Source organism: Anastrepha ludens, chromosome 4 (assembly GCF_028408465.1).
Source record: "Anastrepha ludens isolate Willacy chromosome 4, idAnaLude1.1, whole genome shotgun sequence".
NCBI classification, from domain to species: Eukaryota; Metazoa; Arthropoda; class Insecta; order Diptera; family Tephritidae; genus Anastrepha; species Anastrepha ludens.
The window spans coordinates 86,870,005-86,878,520 of NC_071500.1; positions in this window are offsets into that span (position 1 = coordinate 86,870,005).

Sequence of the window (8,516 nt, forward strand, 5' to 3'; positions counted from 1 at the left end):
AATTCAGATTCACACACCACTAGCCAAGCGCGGAGTATGTTGAGGTAACCAACTCATATATCTATGCAATAATAAAATTGTCCTGACATTGAAAACTTTTATTGGGAAATGATTGTGGATAATGCAGGTAGTGCAACAACAAAATATAATAGTTAAAACGGTTCCACGACAGTCAGTTTACGTAACCGGAACGACTTGGATTTATATCCGGCCAATGACTGCCACTGCAGCAGCATTCGCCGGGTATGATTGGGAATGTATATGCTGCTACAACAATAACGACAACAATATGAATTAAAACCATTAAAGAACAAAATTGTCTGTTTATTTGAACTGAGCAATTCCCTTCATGATTAGTTTAGGTTAGATTGTAGCTGTTGTCTACTAAGGGACATATTCAGACTTGCCCATTGTGATGCCGCCACGGAACATCTAAAATCTGTGTGAACTTTTCAAATAATTTAGTTTGACTTCCACAGTACTGAGATCTTTCAAAAACTTTTCGAACTAAAGTAGTGAGTCTACATCTGAATAGAGCAGAACAGTGACACGGAAGGTGCGATTTGGTCTCTCCCTCATTTAGACAGCTTCTGTAGAAGTCAGAAGCAATTTAACATTCTAACGCAAATTGTGTACTAAGACTATGCTTCTTTTCGCTTAGCAGAAATGCTGTGCGTTTATCATTGAGAGTCGGCCACAATTGTCATGCGATTCTGCAGATGGATTCGGTACGCCATATTTCATTCGCTGTTTTTACGATTTTCTTAAAACTTAGAAACTTACAAGTCTGAAAGAGTATGTCGAACATATGTCTGTGTACTCATCAGTCAACTAGATGTCAAGTCTCGCTAATTAATCAGCAGTTTCTCTTTATGTCGCAATGGCTAAGAACCCTGGTTGCCACCATAGAACCCTGAACCTCACAGGAAAGAACCCTAATTTCCCTGATTTGCAACTCATAAACAAATTTAAAGTGGGAATCTACGTCTGGATAGAGCAGAACAGTGGCACAGAAGTTGTGAGATCATTTCTTCCTCAATTATACAGCTTCGGCAGATGTCATATTTCATGATTACCTATGAGTGAAATTACTCAGCCATCTCGTTAAGAGATATGCGGCATTTTATGGCTCCTTGATTTTCACGACTGGTTTGTGTGGGGGTTTATTGCGGCCTGGCTTTCAGTGAAAATGCAGATTTCTTCTCCATGTATTGCATCACAGTATGCCAGTGTCGTGGCTTTTATTATGGCCATCAGTTCGGAATCTATCCGATATCTATGAACTAAATTTGATGGGAATGCCGTTGATGGGTAGATGAGCAGATTTAGAATTATATATTTTTCTGAAAAGATTATTCACTAGGTGGAGCTGGAATCAAAATATTTTTAAGAACTCTAATTATAGTCAAATTCGGCCTGTATTCAAATCATATATTATAATCCCAAGAAAAATCAGTCGCCAGATGGTGCTGGGTACGAAATTTTGAAAAATCGTATTTCTGATCTATTTTGGTTAAATTAAAAATATATATAATATTACATATACAGGAAAACGACACTAAGTAATGACAAGCACCGCGAGGAAACTCGGAATCAAAAATGCTGTAATGAAAGTCCATATTGCCTGATGACTTTTTGCATTTCATTACATTTATAAAAGGGAAGAAAACCTCTCGTTCATAAATGATAATCTGCGCCACAAAGAGAAGACGAAAGCACAAATAAACAATGCATGGCGAAAGTAAGTTATAATTCAGAAAAATTTGCGGAATCTATCTATAGTTGCCTCCTTACTTTTTATTGTAATCAAAAATGTTAAACCCTTTATGTTCGAGCGTCGCATAGAAATGTCGAGAGTTTTAAAAAAATTATTTCAAAGTTCAAGGTGATTAACAGGTAATTAAAACTTTGGCTATGACTTTTATTTTCCTTTGTCTAGCATTTTTTTTAAATATATCAACAAAACTGTCCATTAATCTTACCTGTTAAATTTCATTCAAAGCACGTGGTTGCCAAATTTCTTTCAAAGAGTAGTTATTAAGAAAAAAAAATGTAGATTTGCAGCAATTCCTTGCTTGTTTTTACTATTATTACTTAAAATATTATTGTATTTACGTGTAAGTAATTTTTTTCGCAATAAAATCTATTTTATAAATAATTTTACGTTTTCTTTTAATTCCATATTTACTTACTTTTTGCTATAACATGCCCATATATTGCACAAAGAGTTTAGCTTAAACCACGAAGCAGATGTACTTTTTGACAGCTGCTTTCCAGTGCCACCAACACATGTGTATTTATACCAGTTGCACTATCTATTCGCCCCTCGCTAAGGCCTAGCGAATCGAAAGCGTCTATTACGTAGCAAAAACAAAGTTGCGCTCTTACTACAAAACTAGTGGGAATTTGTATATTTTCTAGGCTGTAAGTCTTTACTGCCGCAGTACCGTTTACCTCCTGGTATATTTTTAGCCTCATAAATTTCAATAACAAAAGTATCAGCGTAATGCCATAAATTGCACGAAATCTAGATTTTTCACACTCTTTACATTTCTTTTTCGAAAGATGAGTATACATATTTTTTATCTTTTAATAAACTCATTTTGCTTTTTGTAATACTAATTTTTCTGCTCGGAATTTATTTCATCTCGATTACTCTGTTCATTCCTTGTTCAGCTAATATAATTTTACACAGGTCTCAAATCAGAGGTATTATTAAGAAATAATTGACCTCATCACCATAACTACAGTACAACGTGTACAATATTATCACGTAAAGATTCTCCTCTTTCGCATGACTACATATCACAACCAAAACCAAAAAAAAAGCATTATTTGGAGGCCAATAACCGAACGCTTACCACTATAATTCATTTGAATAGGCTTAGAATGAATTTTATTAATACTTTTCGGTACTTTTGTGAGTACGTATAGCCCAAATTCAATCTAAAATTTTGAACTTTTAGCACCACTGCTAGCATGTGGATATGCAGTACTCGTAGTGGATGTAGAAGCAAACAATTTTGTTGGTAAATTTTTATGTGATATATCCTATCAATGAAATTTCTATAGAAATGCAAACGCCTTTCTGGAAAAATATATTCATTTCTGATTGGATGGGCATTTGTGGTAAGAGTACTTGCTTTTTTTATTATTTTTTCTTTAACTCCTATTGGAGCATAGGGCATCGAATAAGTTTTTACATATCCCCAACCAAATTGTAATTTTCACCATTTTATTTTATTTTATTTTTATTATTTGCCAATTTGCATATTCGTTGCTTTCTCTTTTGCCATTTCATTCATTCTGACGCTTGACTGACACCTTCAGTTCCCTAGCAGACCTTTTTGTGAATACATTCAACTTATATGTTTGTATGTATTTATAGTAGGATGTACCTACAAGACAGTTTGTGTAAATTTGCTCTTTAATAACACTGTGCTAGTTCAAAATGCGTTACTCGGACCTCATACCAAATCAATGATATTTGAGTTATGATTTAAGGCATGATTTTGTTTTTTGATTGATTGATCTGTTTACATGATGTGATGCTATGTTTATGATAGGTAATGATATGATGTAGATACATATGTAAATAAAATCGATAAATTCTGGTTCTTGAAAAACGATAGTTCTTGGTTCTTGAAAATCGATGCAAATATATTCCAAAGATATTTAAGACAAGCAGAATATTTTTTTTATATTGACTGAAATCAGATTTTTGTTGCCTTTAAAATGAGAGGCGTTGAATCGCATCACAAGAGCAATTGGTGTGATTTCGTTATATGATCTCTTCTTATGATCTCATCATACCATTTTATTGTGTAATCCTATTTTATTTCCCACATATTTGACATGAAATATACTAAGTAAGTTTTGTGGTTCGATAAAAGAGGGCGTTGCTACTGGCCTAACTTTGTTTTTGTTATATTGTTCACTCTTCATATCAATCTGGCAATTCATTCTTTGTTTACAAGCCGTTAAGTATCGACGTGCAGTGATTGAATTTTTACTTTTGGAAAGTTTAAAACCAAAACTAATTTATGAACGAATGTTGAAAGTGTAAAAAGACTTTTTGCCATCAATTGGCACAGTATAAAGATGGATTGCTGAATATATGTAGTCGCACAAACGTTGAAGACGATCTACGGGAAGGACGTCCAAAAATAGCAACAACACCAAAATTCATAGAAAAATTACAAGAGAATAAGTAGAAACCCAAGGCATCTCACTGGGCAGTATATGTAAGGAGTGTTTTGACTGAAGTATTAAGTTTCAGAAAGCTGTGGGCATAAGGGCTGTCACATTCGATAACAATGGAACAAAAACACATTCGAATGCGACATTCTCAGCAACATTTTGAGCTTTTTGGAAAGAATGAAATGAATTTCGTCCATCGATTCATCACTATGAGCAGGACATGGTTCTATCACCATGAGCCTAAATCAAAGCATGAGGTTAACGAGTTGTGTGAACTTGTTTCTTCAGCTCCGCAACAAGTTCGTGTAGGCAGCAGTTTTTTGGGATGCGAAAGGTATTTTTTTTTTGCAAACTGGTAAAAAAATAAATTCTGTTGACCAGCTGAAGGATTAAATTTGTGAAAAAGACCCAGTTTGCAAAAGAAAAAAATCTTTTTTATCAGAACAATTCTCCGTGAAGAGCATTTTGAAAATGGCTAAAATTGTCACACCGTGGTCACCAGATTTGGTCCGTAGCGACTTCCATCTGTTTCCAGACCTACTTAAATTCAGCAAATGATGGGGCCATAACATCTGGGGAAGCTCTTTTCCAGTCCTTCCAGATTCTCACTTCTGGGATGGAATTGATAAACTGAAATCTCTTTGGAGCAAGTGTATTGGTGCACAGGGAGACTATACTGGGTAACAAACTGTATTTCAAACCATAAAATTGTCTTTTTCTTATCGAATCGCAAAACTTATTGACCAACCTAGGGTTTATTGATTTAATATTAACGTAGATCGATCGCAAATCGATCGTAGCCGCGGTTAGAAGATTAGGATGTTCATTTGGTGGGGTCAACGGTCGATTATATCGATCATAAGCTAATGAAGATAAGTGCAAACGCTACTGGAAATCAATGTAAACCATAACCGATGCCTTTACAGATCATCGTTCACACTCCTTCAACGAAACTCCAAATCGCTTCAAAAGGCAAGTCCTTTTTTAAGAGAGGAAAAACATACGTGAAATAAAGGAATTTGATTGTTTTTTTTTTCAAAATTTATAGTTAAAATTAGAAGGAAACACATTTTTTATTTATATTCGCTGACAGTTTTCAGTATTTCACAAAACTGGCAACGCCATGGTAGTAGTGTTAGGTTGTAAGTGCATTTGTGTAAAAAGTTATACGTTTTATAGCAGTTTTATAGCCCATTAAATTTTAGCATAATAAAGTGCATGTTTCAAGTGGTTCGTGACTCGCGCTGATTTTTGACAGTTTTTATTTTTCACTGATGTGTTGCGCATTTTCTTCATTTTACGAATGCACGATATTTTTTTATAGAGAAAGTCTGATATTTCACATTATATGGTTTTTTTTTTTTTAAAAGTTTGTGAAAATTTTCAAAATATGTTCATGACTTTTTTTGGTATTCTGACAATATGTATGTATATTGGTAGGTAATAGAAAAAATGCGGGTGTAAATAATAATACCCTTCATTTTTGCTGCTAAAACATCTATTGAGTACTATTTTTATATAAAGTTTCTTGCCCAAAATTCCTCCAAGTTAAAACGCTTTTAATCTCCATCTGTAGCAGCAGTTTTCTGCCATGAAAAATAACCACCCAAACGCCTAAAAAGTTAAAAATCATTTAAAATTGTTTGACATGCACGAGTTTGCCTCATTTCATATTCAATTTAAAATTTCCACAAGTCTTCTTACCCAAGTCAACTTAATCAGCCGGCTACACTTTGTAAAAGTGAAGATTAACTTGACAGCTACTCACTCACAGGCAATGTGAGACTGTAAGGGTTCCCCTTTGCTGTCTCGTTCATGTATGCAAGTATGCGTGCAAATATGCCCATAAACAAGCCCATTTAATTGCTACAGCGATTTTATTTCATTGCATGATTTTGGTTTCTCGCTTTATGGCTAAGCGTTTAGCCTGAGGTCAATGCTGATAGGAACATTTATATGTGTGTGTACGTTTAAATGTACTACTGTGAGAACATGCACATTTGTTTGCCCTCAGAAACAGCTTAGCATATACAAATATTTGCACGCTCACCCGCATGTGCTCATTCCATGAGTACATCCACACCTACTATGCATGTAAGTATGTGGGTTTGAGTTTAGTATTTTTAGTTCACCTCACTACACACTTCCGTGGCTGGGCCACTGCCTAAGGATATGTAACTATTTGTCTAAATGTGTATGGGATATACACACATACGTATTCAGCTATCTATGCATATGTAAATTCTCGCTAAGCTAGCCACAGATGAGTTGATAACTTGCTTGAGCAGCATGAAGCTTACAACCCATACGCATGTACAAAATTTACTAAATTCTTGGCATGCCTACTTTGTTGCTATGCAAATATGTATATTAGAGCGGATCAATTTATTACGAAATCAATATTCTTTCCATTCCGATGGCTGAAGTAGGCCATCAGAACAATGAATTTTCCTTGTTGAGTTTACTTGCCAACCTACCGAAGCAGAAGAGCTTCGTTCTGGATACTGTAAGCGGTTAAACTCCTACCTATCCAGAATTGACCCGTCAGTTTTCCTCTGATTTGCTTCAAATTTCGAAACAAACTCACAGAAGTGTTCATCTTTTTAAATATTTAAAAAACAAAAAATTAGTTTAAAAAAGAATCGGCCTAAAGCCTTCCTAGTACCTGGTTACCCTGGCTAAATTCCTTCAGTCAAAGTTTTATAACTCCCTCAGTTTTCTTCTGATATGCTTGAAATTTTGACACACATAAAATATAAATAATGCAATGGAATAACGTTGGGTCAATGGCTATCTGCGCTCATGGCTTTTGGATGGAGAGATCAGGAGTAGCATTCACTCAAAAGTACAACAGCTGAACCTATGTCTACTGCTACCGGCTTACTGTAGCATCTTTCAAGCTGAATTAAAGCTACAAAGGAAGCTGCGTTATTGATCAGGGACTCGTCTATTGCAGCGCAACCTATCGCCATCTGCTCTGACAGTCAAGCTGTCATAAACTCTTTACAGTGCAAAAATACTTCTTCAATTGGATGTAGAGCTATTCCTAAAAAACTCGTTAAACGGAGCATTACGAACTTGTCTGGCTTACTGGACCCAGAGACTTTCCTGGAAATGGCAACGCGGATGAGCTGGCTCCGAGAATAACTGATCTTAATAAATGTTGTCCACATGCCCTTAGCCTTAAGCAAGCACTGGATCAGGTCAGTCTACATGGCACAAGCCCACTTGTGAGATAGCTACACAGATTTGGACCGGTTTTCCTTTAATACCACCGTTTCAAGGTGTCAAGGTATTTTCACAGTGGACTGCGTATGGAGAACAAATGAGAAACGTGCTATGGAATGTGCAGCCGCCTACAGTACTTTGTCATCTAGCTGAGAGACGAATTGATTTCACCACATCGTGAGTTAGTGGACGATAGGATAAGATAAATGGAGTCCCGCGCGAGGGGCCCACTTGAATAAAAAATTCATCCATAGTTATGATTAAAGTGGGAACTTGGGTCCAAATTAGTGATATCAGAATGGGTCTCCAGCTTAAGTGGAGTGAGATTGGCTTAGCCTAACCTTTATGTGTGAACTTGATTTTGATGGTGCGAGTACTCGTTGCAAGGTAGCAATTATTTTAGTGAACCGAGTGGCTACTTAGAATACCACTTCCGCATGGTTGTAACTCGTTTTGGTTTAAGGGGACCCGGTGGTCGATATTTCGAAATTTTCAAACTTTAACTCATTTATCTCGAAACGACTTTTTTCGGCCTGGTGTTGTCAAAACAAAGAAATGTCTTCAGACTGTTGAGGATTGCAAGTAAGTACGCTTGGCGAATGAAAAACCAGGCATGATGAAATTCGCTTGAATGAGGTTTCATAGTTTCACCTTGTGGGATCCTACTAAAAATGAGAAAAATATTTAAGTTCAAAATATATGTCTTACCATTGGTTTTTAATGAATTCGATCTGAATGATCTGTGTGCACTTTTTTTCCTTGTTCACTCCACTCGGGTGGGTAGGTGATTAGCCTGCCACTACCAAACTTGTACTTGTATATATATATATTTTTTTTTAAGTTTGAAGTTCAATTTTTTTCAGCATCCCTTTTCATTCAAAGCACTCTAATGTATAGTCATATATTACAACATACATACATATTTATGTGTAGATATGTATGTGTTTTTGAGACCTTTTTGGGTTACCGCTGCAACAACTAAAGCAGTTCAATTAAAATTTCTGTTCGGAATGTTTTGCCCTGATATTTGTTGATTGCTGCTATTCTTGTTATATTTGCTAATCAAGAAGGAATTCGTGTGCACCTAC